Source organism: Poeciliopsis prolifica, unplaced genomic scaffold (genome assembly GCF_027474105.1).
Source record: "Poeciliopsis prolifica strain line A6 unplaced genomic scaffold, Auburn_PproV2 SCAFFOLD033, whole genome shotgun sequence".
Classification (NCBI taxonomy): Eukaryota; Metazoa; Chordata; class Actinopteri; order Cyprinodontiformes; family Poeciliidae; genus Poeciliopsis; species Poeciliopsis prolifica.
Genome location: NW_026562408.1, coordinates 766,875 through 781,397, shown reverse-complemented (window position 1 = coordinate 781,397; position 14,523 = coordinate 766,875). Strand labels below are relative to the sequence as shown.

Below are 14,523 nucleotides of genomic sequence, written 5' to 3'. Positions count from 1 at the left end.
ACCCGGTTGTTGCTAGGTAACAAAGAGTGAGTGAGTCGCGCTGCGTTTGCGCTGCAGGCTGAAGTGACCGTTTGCTTGCCGTAACGTGACCCGGATCTTCCATGACAGTGAACAGAACCGGTCCGATTGTTTTCGGATGCGACCCGGGCAGCTTGGGCATTCCATATGTATCCCATTCAAATGTGCCCACATGCGCCCTCTACTGGACATGCGGGGCGCTGTCAGCTCGTTTCCCTTCACACTGCACAACATTTATCTGACTTGGGTCACTGCAGGCTGCAGTTAGCTTAGCTTGCTGAGCGGCAAAGGCCTTTCCTCTGCCTACATCTCCCAGAATGCTGTGCAGTTAAATATTCTGTTCACTGATATTGATCATATTTATTGTTATTGATTTATTGCCTCCCTTTCTCCAAGAAGTTTCCTGCCAGATCAATAGACCCATCAAATTGTTGCCGTTTGGTGAAATTCGGGATCAGAATCAATTTCCACTCTCAGTTTTTATTGAACGTTATAAGTGCAGCGTTTAATCGTTGTCCGAACTGTGAGGGTTTCAGCCAGTGACATCTACATGTTAACATTGTCATAGTCAAGCTAGCATAATTGAGCTATCTCCCTCTCATTTCTAAGATTTTAATCAAACTTTTTGCTGTTAGTAGCAAAGCTCTGCATCCATCTTTCTTTCATATATCAGGCGTACATTTAAGATTTAGCGCGTTATGTTCACAACCTAACAGCTAAAACCAAAGCTAGTCATTGTTAGCGAGCTGTTTTATGGCGTCCAGCAGAAGCCGGGCCGGATCTATATGGCACCAGTTAGCTTCAGCTAGCTCTCCGGGACAAAACACGATTTTTTATAATTGTCTGAGATGAACCTTCAGGCATTTGGGAGGAACTTTGTTCATCTTTTGGTATTTTTTCCTCATTTGTTCTGACATGTTTCCTTAAAACGTCCACATGTGTCTCCATTTGACTCAAGCGTTGTGAATGAACCAGAAGCTTCAAAGCGTCGGCGTCATCCGGGTTTTCCCTAATAACGGAACGCTGTAGTAATCTTCAAAGTTTTAATAAAATCTCTCGTATTATTCTGGGATTTAGCAAATGGAAGCATCTGGTTTCAGATGTTCAGCAGCTCCACTTATTATTTTCCTTACTAATCACTTTCAGAAAATGCAGCCCAGGTTTTAAGAGAAATAAAAGGGTAACTTCATTATTAGTGTACTTAATATTAAGTCTCCTTATTGAAATTCAGATTACAGTGTGGAGGAGTTTTGTGCAAACCTCACCTGATTGCAGAGAAAGGATTTTGTTCTCGTCTTGCACAACAAACGGTTCTGTGAAGCAGCGAGTCTGGAACCTTCCAGATGCTCATACAAGCCTCTTCTTTAATCCTGTCAGGGTTTACGCGTTCTGCATGCAGGCAGCCAATCCACGCCGTCTGGTTTCATTGTCAAGTGAGCTTTTTGGAGACAATTTAATCCTTCCACAAATCCTGTTTTGTTTGCAGACATGAAAGGGTTGGCCCAGTACAACCTCGGTCCAATGAGGATGAGTTCTTAGGAGTAATGAGGTTTTCATCACTGGGATTCGATCTTTAAATATTTACTATTAGATGTGGAGTCGTGTCTCCACACACTTTCTCTGCATTTTAATGAGTCTGTGCGAATGCCTGCATCTCGACACGGTCTGAGCATGAAGACTTTAAAACAGGAGGGAAGAGAGGAGGAAGACAGGTGAGAGAGGCACGAGGAAAAATACAGTCAGGCAGCTGAAAGACGGCAACGGAGGAGAAGGAAGGAAATTAATTCGAAAGCAGCAAGCGGATTAGTTCACATTGAAAAAAGAAAATTGCATAAAAGCATGTGTGATTTAGGAATGAAAGGGGCGAGGAGAGGAGTGTTTGTGTCACCGGGTTTATGCAGAGTTTATTGTGTTGGCAGGAATCCAGACTTCCTCTCTGGATTCCTTCAGCAGGATGTCTGAGTGTTCATGCAGCGCGTGCACACGCTTTATCTGCGCCTGATTTATTTTGGTGAAGAAGTTATTAAAAGGAAAGAAGTTAATGAATCAAGTCTTACTGTCCTTAGAGGAGTTCAACAGGCTCTTTTTTGTTTCTGTAAAATTCTCTGTAGAGGTCAAAACACCATCAGCGTTTCCATGTCAGGTCATCATTTACCGCCAGATATCAGGTTCAAGGCTGTAGACGTGCTTGCAGTGTGGTGGGACATGCAGAGCATGGTTTGGTCAGTAGCATGTTGGAATCCTGTTTGCTGTCGTGATGCTGGTGGGATGCAGTGTGTTATTGAAATAACTCTCCTGTAGCTCTGGCAGCAAAGCTGGGGCCGTTCCGTAGCTATGAGGTCGATGTGGTCCAGTCAAATCCTCCGACTGCCGATGCCCCTCAGCTCCAAAGGCTCCCTGTGTCATGTGCAATTAATCTCACTTATATTTCTCACTAGCTGATCTCATTATGGCCAGCTAGCTAATTTAGCTCAGCTAATATAGCTTAGCTAATAGCAGCATTCGCTAATGTACCACAGCAGTAACTTATTAATAATTGCAAAATAAACATTTAGAAAACATAAACTGTAACCCGGTGAATGTTCTGTTCTTTAACAAACGTTTTTTGGTGTTGATTCCTGAAGTATCAGCAGTCAGTTGGCATGGCAACAAGTCTGTGTGTCGCGGCGTAATTTTTCCCTTTGCTTCACTAAATTATCCAGAATCATCTTTTTGCACTGCAGCTTCTTTGCATACGGGAAATTTCCGTTTGTAAGCATTAATATGAAATGTGTCCATAGTGACAAAATGCAAGAATAAGTCATTTGATAATGCAAAATGATTTATTTCAGAACTGCAAAGTTTTCCACCAACAGACTCGACTGCAGCTCTGAACGCAGCTTTTTCTGTTTCTGTTGGTTTTAAAACATCAGTCAGTGCAGATAGAAGCTAATCTGCTGTGATCCAACAGGCAACATGGCAGAGAGCTTCGATAAAACACACCTGTGTGTGCGTGCACACACACCCGCACCCACACACACACACGCACACACACACACACCCGCACACCACACACACACACACACACGCACACACACCCGCACCCACACACACGCACCCACACACACACACACACACACGCACCACACACACACCCGCACCCACACACACACACACACACACACACACACCACACACACACACACCCGCACCCACACACACACACCCGCACCCACACACACACACACACGCACCCACACACACACACCCGCACCCACACACACACACACACACCCACACACACGCACACACACACACCCGCACCCCCCACACACACGCACCCACCCACACACACACGCACACACACACCCGCACCCACCCACACACACACACACGCACACACACACACACGCACACACACACACCCGCACCCACACACACGCACACACACACGCACCCACACACACACACACACACCCGCACCCACACACACACACACACACGCACACGCACACACACACGCACCCACACACACACACACACCCGCACCCACACACACACACCCACACACACACACACACCACACCCACACACACACGCACACACACAACACACCCCCACACACGCACCCACACACACACACACACACCCGCACCCACACACACACACACACACCCACACACACGCACACACACACGCACCCACACACACACACACACGCACAAACAACACACACACCACTGTGAGGAAGTCGGCAGCTCAGGATCAGGATTATTGATCTGTAATTGGCCCAGTATCACCCAGATCCAGAACCAGCCTGGCGAAGCGCTAACAGATGAAATCTCACAGCCTTTGGCTGGAAATCTATGGTAAAATGTGAGTATTAATGCTCTGTAATACTAAACCTGATGCTGATCATGTGCCTCTGACAGGCAGCAACATGTTTTCTATTGAGACATTCAGATCGGATAAGCAGCCATGTTGGATTTAGAGGTTGATCCGGTCGACACGGAGCTGAGTGTTTCACATGAATAAACTGATTAGCATTTAGTCCACATCACAACCTCATCGCAGTTGTTATACACTAAATTGTTTGTAATTAGATTTATTGTTGTCATTTCTACATTAAAAGCTCTCATCATGCTGTTGAGACGACATGCAGCTCTGGGAATCGTTTGATCATCTGTGTGTTTTTGGAAACACCAAAGTTTCCAGATTGATGCATAATTACAATACAATGCAGAACTGCTAATAATTTCTCATTCTCTTGGGCGTATTGTGGTGGATAAATAAGGATTTTAAATAAACAGATAAACAAATGGAGATTGGGTCGAAGCAGCTGATTAGTAACAGACTCAACATCCACCAAACCAACACTGGTTTCAATGACACCACAGCTAAATGTCACTGCTATTAATATTTATCCCTGTTTCTTTATGAGATACAGTTTCAGTTTATGACAAATTTGGTCAGCTTCAGTGTTTCTATTTGATCAGGATGAGTGTAATCAGGTTTGCCTTTAATCAGCAGCAGTGGGAGTTTTTAATCTGACCTGAAGCTGAGCAGCAAAATCAGAGTAATGCAAATTAAAATAAGCATTTGGCCCTAATATAAGAGACATAAGCATGAAAAAGGATGAAGGGCATGTAGAAAATAAAGGAGGGCTTTAGGGAGAGAGGAAGGGAGGAGAAGTGGACTGAAGGAGAGGAAGAAAGGATGGAGAAGAGGCAGCGAGGGAGGAAACGTGGAAAGTGGGTCAGAGCAGCGAAGGATTCGGTCGACTGAAGCTTCATGAAGCTGATGTTCAGAAACACACAGATAATCGAGCCCACACTCCAAAGTCTATCACTTACGCACAAACACACACAAACTACATGATTTATTAGCTCCTGCTGCTGTCGCCTTAGCCCCGCCCACCTGGGGGATCCATGGCAACATGGCCCACCAATCAGAGAGCAGATGTTCAGCTTCGGCCTCTTGTCTCCATGTATCGTTTCCCTCATTACTGGGGCTTCAAATATTTGTTTTGCTCCAAAATGAAAACCTTTAATGTGTTTAAACCCGAATGTTCTCCCTCTCTCTCTATTTCTCTCTCTCTCTCACACACACACACACACACACACACACACACGCACACACACACCACACACACACACGCACACACACACACACACACGCACACACACACACGCACACACTCACACGCACACACACTCACACACATGCACACACACACACACGCACACACACACACACACACACACACACACTCACACACACGCACACACACACACGCACGCACACACACACACACACTCACACACACGCACGCACACACAGGTGTGTGTGTGTGTGTCGATGCTGGTTGTTTGTAACTCTTGCAGATTATATGCTGGAAACTAAGAGGCTCAAATCATCTGACAGAAAGACAGAAAATCTTTCTTGGCTTTTTAATTTTCTGTCTTTAAATATATTTAGTTACTCTTTGCTTATATTTCTACTCAACACAGAAACTTTCTACTATGAATGATTTATTAGCTGGTTTGGAAAAGTGGAAACAAACGGTTAGAAGCGCGTTTGCATTTAGTTTGTCTGATAATCAGAATAAGTTTGTTTTTAACCTGTTGGTAAAATATGAGTAAAAATCAAATTTATGATTTTTTGGAAAACATTTCTATGCAACCTGTGAATCAGTGGCTGGTGATATTTTCATCCTGGGTCTGAAGTGATGATCCTGCTGATGGATCAGAGTTTTGATTCGTTTTTCAAACAGCGTTTATTTCCTGCTGTGTTAGCATGGTTAGCTTAGCTTAGCTTGTTTCTGTCAAACTGAATGAAAACAAACCGATTCTCTTCTTTCCTCTCGCTGTGTTTCTGCGTATCGCCGCTCGCTCTGTGTCCTAATCAAAGCCAGGCTCTGCACATTGTGTCCCAGTTGGGAGCTATTTTTATCTGCAGTGTGTTTCTGTGGATCGATCCGTCCGGACCGGCAGATAGAGCGTGACCCTGCGGCTGTTTGGACAAAACAACCGGATGAACCTGATCAAAGATCAAAGATTGATCCGTATCAGCGATGAAGCCATTTCCTCCTAACCAGTTTATATTGGCCAGATTGATATTAAATATGTCATTTACTGCAGTTTGATCCACTCTGTGCCAAACAAATAACCAAACAACCATAACTATATTTAAGCTGCTTGTATTTAGTGATGCTCTAAAATATTTCAGTCAATCGATTGAGTCAGAAAAACCAGGAGATCCAGTCCAGGAACAGGAGCTTCAAATGGTTTTAACCTTTTTAAACTGATTTATTTTAGTACTTTGACATCTTGTTCATTTATGCATCAGCAACATCAGTTATATATCTTTAAAAGGATTATATTGACTTTAAAAAATACAGATTTTCTCTTAAAATTGATTAATCTGAGAATTTTCCACGTTTATTAGACTTGAATCATTTTTAGGGTCACAACTCGTTTCCTAATATTACTGTTAAAAATCTAAATCTTCCACATGTGTTTTGAAATGAACAATGACAGATTAATAATATCAGCAAAAGCTAAATTATTTCTTCAAGGTTGATATTAAAGAAATCACTTAAAATGTGTAAATTATGTTGTGATTACCTTCTGCAGTTTATTTTTAGCCTATTGTGATTTATAAACACAATAATGAGGGAAGAAAAACTATTTTTGATCAAACAGTAAAAGGATTTAGGAAGTGGATCCACATTCTTGCACTTTTAAGAGAATATTAAATTGTTGTACATTTTTTCTATGTCCTTGGCTTAGAAACAGGAAATGTTGACATCAAGTCCATAAAAATCACTGGATGTTTTGCTTGAAGGTGAAAATAAAAAGCTGAAACTTTGTGTCGTATTTATGGATTTTAATTTTCTTGAATCTTTTTCATCATCCGTTTGTTTTTCCAATAAAAACCACAAGGAATCAAATTTCACGTATGCAGTGATAAGCTGCTTGCATTTTGCCTTGAATTGATGTGAAGCAGAAAATTCTACCAATTCACTGTTTTTCTACTGTAGACTTTTAAAAACGCGTGGTAGAAAAAGGGTGACTGTGCCTTTAATGTGCTCCAGGTGCGTAACCTGTGCTACATGGTGACCCGGAGGGAGAAGATGAAGCTGACGCTCTGCGACCTGCAGGAGAAAATCTTCCAGCTGCAGATCCAGCTGCTGGAGGAGGAAACGGCTGCAGGTAAAACAACCACAGCACGATTATTAAAATATGATTGTTTATCCTCGTGAGATAAAATGATTTTCCACAGCAGAAGGACACTGAACTTTGTTTCATTTCTATACATTATCTTTCTTAAACAAGTTTTATTTACCTGGACTGACAGTCAATGTGATTGTAAAGATCAGGGGCCCATTTGTGGCCCCTGGCTGGATTCTGTGTGGCCTGTCCAGCTGGACCACTGGTCCTCTACATTTAGCTAAAAACACCAAATTTATTTGTATTTTTATTACTGGGAATAAATTAAAACACTTTAGACTTACAAAAATGGAAAATAACAGGTGTGACGATGGATCTGCCGGCCGCCGAGCGATCGGCTGATTTCTGTGAAAAATGTCCGATCGATCAGCATCTGGTTGCCGATCACCGAATCCGATCGCCTGTATCTGCCGTCTCAGCCTGCAGCTCCTGCCTCCTTCTCGCGGCGCAGCAGCTTTAGCGCTCTGAGTGAACGGCAACGTTTGCGTGTTGCGGCGGAGAACGACCTGGAGGTGAAGCTCTTCACGATGCGTCACAACCAATCTAATGCGATATGAAAAGAACTTGATTGATTTGGCTCCATCGAGGCTCCATGCGGGAACAGGAGACGTCAGTCAGCAGCTTCTGAACGACGCTTTAAAATTCACCATAGTTACGTTTCATCCTCAAGTAAAATATGTTTTTATCATATTTTCATTTCTGCGGCTGATGAATGGCGGCTGTTATGTAGATGATGTGGAGCCTCTGGCTGGAAGAGTCGCGACCCGCCGCGTCCAGGGGCGAAAGCTTGTTGTCATGGTAACCCCACTAAACGGTAAAGATGGTGAAGTTTCGTCTGCGGCGCTCTGCGTCCTCCAGGAGGGCGGCGCTCTGCTACCTCCAGGAGGGCGGCGCTCTGCTTCCTCCAGGAGGGCGGCGCTCTGCGTCCTCCAGGAGGGCGGCGCTCTGCGTCCTCCAGGAGGGCGGCTCTGCGTCCTCCAGGAGGGCGGCGCTCTGCTTCCTCCAGGAGGGCGGCGCTCTGCGTCCTCCAGGAGGGCGGCGCTCTGCTTCCTCCAGGAGGGCGGCGCTCTGCGTCCTCCAGGAGGGCGGCGCTCTGCGTCCTCCAGGAGGGCGGCGCTCTGCGTCCTCCAGGAGGGCGGCGCTCTGCTTCCTCCAGGAGGGCGGCGCTCTGCTTCCTCCAGGAGGCGGCGCTCTGCTTCCTCCAGGAGGGCGGCGCTCTGCGTCCTCCAGGAGGGCGGCGCTCTGCGTCCTCCAGGAGGGCGGCGCTCTGCGTCCTCCAGGAGGGCGGCGCTCTGCGTCCTCCAGGAGGGCGGCGCTCTGCGTCCTCCAGGAGGGCGGCGCTCTGCGTCCTCCAGGAGGGCGGCGCTCTGCGTCCTCCAGGAGGGCGGCGCTCTGCGTCCTCCAGGAGGGCGGCGCTCTGCTTCCTCCAGGAGGGCGGCGCTCTGCGTCCTCCAGGAGGGCGGCGCTCTGCGTCCTCCAGGAGGGCGGCGCACATCCCCACGCTCAATTAGATCAAATACAAACACTTTCACTTCCCCCTTTGTTGCTCAGTAGCTCAGTCCCAAAGGCGCACACACACACACACATGCACACGCACGCATGCACACACACACACACACACACACACTCTTCCAGAGCTGCTGACTCAGCAGATTTCTGCCATCAGGTAGCAGGAGCTGCTGGCACCAAACAGCCATATCTATTCACACTGCCACAGGAGTTAGATGAGAGCCAATAGCTGTGTGTGTGTGTGTGTGTGTGTGTGTGTGTGTGTGTGTGTGTGTGTGTGTGTGTGTGTGTGTGTGTGTGTGTGTGTGTGTGTGTGTGTTGTGATAAAGAGCAGCAGAGAGTGAAGAATGAGCTTGTCTGCTAGAATGATTTGTCGTGTAACTCACCATCTTTCCCCTCCTGTTTTCTTCTCTCCTTCCTCTAATTATTTTTTTCCTCCATCTGTTGCTGTGATTTTCTCTCATTTGCAGCATCTTCCTAGTCTATATTTCCCTTCCTAGTCTATATTTCCCTTCCTAGTCTATATTTCTTTTCCTAGTCTGTATTTCCCTTCCTAGTCTATATTTCCCTTCCTAGTCTATATTTCCCTTCCTAGTCTATATTTCCCTTCCTAGTCTATATTTCCCTTCCTAGTCTATATTCCTTTCCTAGTCTATATTTCCCTTCCTAGTCTATATTTCCTTTCCTAGTCTGTATTTCCCTTCCTAGTCTGTATTTTCCTCTTTGCAGTTTCATTTTGGAGAAAAAAAAGACGATTCTTTAGCTGGTTTGTTGTTTCACATAAATGCATCAGTATCCCGTATTCAGCGATGAAATTAAACCATAACTAATATTTTGGGTTTACAATAAAACCAGAGTTTCCACCAACCAGAGCAGGATGGGAATCTTAGAGATGAGCAGGATAGGATCGATCTACAGCAACACAAATGTACAAAACTTACATGTTTTCCAGAAAATGATCAGTTCTGCCTCTTCTGAGCTGTTTTAGGGTCTGTCTCTTTCAATCCACTCACACATTAAAGTGGGTATAAACAGATACACAATTATACAACCGTACATCTTTGAAAAGCATTTCTGGAGCCTCCTGCACAACCAACCGAAATACAGCAAGTGGTTTCTGGATAACGAGTCAACAACTAAACTCTTGTCGTGTCCAGCAGCCATTGTACAGGGCATAACGCAGGAAAACCAACTGGCAAAACACTGGAGAGCAGCAGCAAGAAGCTAACATTGCTTTAGCTGCTAAGTCTTAAATGTTCACCTGATATATAAAAGAAAAATAGACGTAATGCTTTGATGTGAATGGTCAACAGTAGGACAACTAGAGAAGACCAAGAAGAAATAGTGAGAGAGAGGAAAGTAGCTCAGTTATGCTAGCTTGACTATGACAATCTTAACATGTAGATGTGCTGTGGAATTCCGTGTTTCGGTTCTGTTAAAACAGAAGAGGCGACCTAAACACCAAGTCTGACAGACCATCAGCAGAGCAGGGTTAGCTATTAGCTAAACTGAGTTAGCTTAGCTAATAGCAGTGGTAGCTATTATTACTTGAGTGCAGTGAATAATAAATCTGTTATTCACTGCACTAATGTAATAATCCTCACATCTCCATGTTTCATTTAGCTAACGGTTCTACAAGATGCAACACGTCTATAAAATCAGTTTCCGAGTTGATCTTTTGTTTCCTCACCTGCCTAAATCAGAACAGTTGACCTTTGACCTGCTGTCTGTCTCCATGCTTGTCGTGTCGGGGTTGCATGAGTTTTGCTCTGAACGGTTAGCATGTCGCTATCAAGGCAGAAAAGTCTCTGCAGCTCCGACTTAAAGCACAGATACAAGAACAAAACATTTAGATCAAATACCAAACAATGAGCTGAATACTTCATTATTTAAAGCTTTTAAATAGCTAAAAAATTTACCTTTGTGTATATGGAGAATTAGCAATAAAAATGCAAATAATTTAATTTCTTTTTTAAACAAGAAAACATTTATTGCCTAAATTGCGACAGTAGTTTCTTTAGCGAACAGTTGTAGCCAAAAATCCTTCAACATATGAAAAACTCAGACCTTATCAATACAGCTGATCTGTTTATTTAATTAACCAATTATTAACTGGATAGCAAAAGGTGCTTAATAGGAATTATTCATTTCAATTTTTAGCAGAATTGGAACCAAAAACACTAAAACTTTTCGTTTGAGAAGTTTTGGTCAAACAGACGAGCATGAAGATGTTTAATTACTAAATTAGTTGACGATTATTTCATTGATCAATTAATCACAATGAATCGTTTGAGAGCAGTTGCTCCTTTAAGCCCAGGATGTTTTCGCCTCCTGTTAAATTTGTGCAGACGCAGACTGGAGGTGTTATTGTTATTCAGAAAGCGCTCCACATTTATATTCCAGCTCAGAGCCGCCGGTGACAAGCTGACAGCGTCCGTATCGGCCTCTGATCCGCTTTCAGCAAGTGGAAAAGTACGAGTTTTAAAAATACAGCGAAGAGGAGGATGGCGAGGGCAAGGAAGGTAATGAGGAAGAAAAGAGACTGTGGAGGGAAAAGGAATGAAGTTCAGGCAGGAAGGAGGAAAACAACTTTCAATGCACTAATGAGCTCAGGTAAGAAATGCGCCACAATGGCTTCACACGCCGCGAAAAGAGAAAATTAATCACACACTTCAGAGAGATAAATCCCCCGGTGCCGTTTCTACCTCTAAACAAGAAGGAAGGATGATGCTGCAGAGACGGGAGAAAGGACAAAAGCGAATCAGAAGAAGCGTACATCTTGTTGTTTTCTGGTAGGGGGGTGAGCTGCAGGCGTTTTCTGCTGATGCTTGGATTTGTGCAGAGATTACAACCTGCAGGGGAAACTTTCTACACTCTGCAGCGGCGCCTTCAGCTGCCCTTGAAAAGCCCAAAATTAGTTTTCCTCCTTTTCTAAAAGAACAAGATCAGATTAGGAGGAACAGAGGAAGACCTTGGAGATCAGGAGATTGTGCTCTTCTTCACTAAAAAACTGTTTCCTGGGAGATTCCCAGGACTTTAACTGCAGGTTTTCCAGATTATTTGATGTTTTTGCTGAACCAGGAGATTTGGTGGATGCAGCTGCAGCAATTCCCAATCATTTAATAAACATACAAAACATCATTCAGCTGAAACTTTCATTCAGGTTCAGCATGTCCTGGAAGCAGCAGAAGGTTTTAAAACAGAACAACGACTCTCCTCAGAGAAAAACTTCAGTTTGATTCTCATGCTGAGGAGAATCAGAATTTATGGAGGTTTGGGACCACAAGACCCGAAACGTCTCTAAACGACCACAAGACCCGAAACGTCTCTAAACGTCCACAACCCGAAACGTCTCTAAACGTCCACAAGACCCGAAACGTCTCTAAACGTCCACAAGACCCGAAACGTCTCTAAACGACCACAAGACCCGAAACGTCTCTAAACGTCCACAAGACCCGAAACGTCTCTAAACGTCCACAAGACCCGAAACGTCTCTAAACGTCCACAAGACCCGAAACGTCTCTAACTCCACAAGACCCTAAACGTCCACAAGACCCGAAACGTCTCTAAACGACCACAAGACCCGAAACGTCTCTAAACGTCCACAAGACCCGAAACGTCTCTAAACGTCCACAAGACCCGAAACGTCTCTAAACGTCCACAAGACCCGAAACGTCTCTAAACGTGCACAAGACCCGAAACGTCTCTAAACGACCACAAGACCCGAAACGTCTCTAAACCACAAGACGAAAACGTCCACAAGACCCGAAACGTCTCTAAACAACCACAAGACCCGAAACGTCTCTAAACGTCCACAAGACCCGAAACGTCTCTAAACGTCCACAAGACCCGAAACGTCTCTAAACGTCCACAAGACCCGAAACGTCTAAACGTCCACAAGACCCTAAACGTCCACAAGACCCGAAACGTCTCTAAACGACCACAAGACCCGAAACGTCTCTAAACGTCCACAAGACCCGAAACGTCTCTAAACGTCCACAAGACCCGAAACGTCTCTAAACGTCCACAAGACCCGAAACGTCTCTAAACGTGCACAAGACCCGAAACGTCTCTAAACGACCACAAGACCCGAAACGTCTCTAAACGTCCACAAGACCCGAACGTCTCTAAACAACCACAAGACCCGAAACGTCTCTAAACGTCCACAAGACCGAAACGTCTCTAAACGTCCACAAGACCCGAAACGTCTCTAAACGTCCACAAGACCCGAAACGTCTCTAAACGTCCACAAGACCCGAAACGTCTCTAAACGTCCACAAGACCCGAAACGTCTCTAAACGTCCACAAGACCCGAAACGTCTCTAAACGTCCACAAGACCCGAAACGTCTCTAAACGTCCACAAGACCCGAACGTCTCTAAACGACCACAAGACCCGAAACGTCTCTAAACGTCCACAAGACACTAAACCATTTCAAAAGATCAGCTGCTGTGCTTCCACTGTGTGGAAGCTGGGGGAGAAGCTGAGGAAGAAGCTGAGGGAGAAGCTGAGGAGAAGCTGAGGGAGAAGCTGGGGAGAAGCTGAGGGAGAAGCTGAGGGAGAAGCTGGGGGAGAAGCTGAGGAGAAGCTGGGGGAGAAGCTGGGGGAGAAGCTGAGGGAGAAGCTGAGGGAGAAGCTGGGGGAGAAGCTGAGGGAGAAGCTGAGGGAGAAGCTGGGGGAGAAGCTGGGGGAGAAGCTGGGGGAGAAGCGGTGAACTGGTCAGTCACAGGCCGTCAGAGGGAAGCAGGCGCTCTGTCAGCGAGGTTTAGCGCAGGAAGACGCCGCATCGTTTCCTTCCATGCTGTGGCTGCAAACATCCCCATGTGTTTCTGCTCGTCTGCTGCATGTGGAGCTCAGCGACTCTCCGATTCCTCTCAGCACTGCAGATAGACAGGTTTCTAATAGAGCTGCAAAAAACATAGTTATGATTGAAAGAAAAATAATTTTGTCCCTTTTTTGCTAATTATTCATGTAATTTTCTGGAACACATTAACTTTGCAGTTGGCTGCACAGAGCAAACATGAATACTTGTCACATAGTGAGGAACTTGTAAGCAGCTTTTCTCGCTGTTTTATGGTGTTTGTAGCGGGAGCCATGATCAGAACCGCCGTTTATCAGCTTCAGCCCAAACAGAAAAAACAGATACAGGATTCAATTAGAAAGCTCTTCATTTTTAAAAACCACAACTTATCAAAATGTGCATGAATTTCTCAGACTGCTTCGTGTGTTAAACAGAGACTCAGCGTTTTAGAAACGTTTTAAACTGGACTAAATAAACTCAAAAGTCTTCTCTAAACCAAATGAGAGAAATGTACTAAAGTGAGGGAACGCTGTTATTCCTTCACCAGAAACATGCAAAGTGTTGCTTTGATTGACAAAACCCCTCCCCCACTCCACTCCTCCAGACTAGCGGCAGCAACAGTCAGCAAACACCTGGTGGAATGATTACTATTATAAATCATGAGCTGCTCCTCACTGAAACAACCTAAGGACTGTTGATAACGGCATAATGGAGGAACATTGTTGTAAAAGAACGGGAGTTTCTTAAAGAGACGGAACGCATATTTAATATATAAAGCATTTTGATGTCAAGTAACAGTCACTTGATTGTTCTGTAAAATGTCACATGGAAAACACAAAACTGGCCCTTTAACATGATCATTTTTAAATTAGCCCATTTTTTTATATATTTATTTTGTAGCATCTTGTCCCTCATGGGGTCGGGAGTTGCTGGTTCCTCTCCAGCTCATGTTCCGAGTGAGAGGCGGGTCACCCTGGAGGGGTCA

The 14,523-nt window shown here is 44.8% G+C and overlaps 1 pseudogene; it reads left to right on the top strand.

Moving 5' to 3' along the window:
- LOC129373375 (protein Jade-1-like) overlaps positions 1 to 14,523 on the top strand; it is a 103,753-nt pseudogene that overhangs the window by 80,179 nt on the left and 9,051 nt on the right.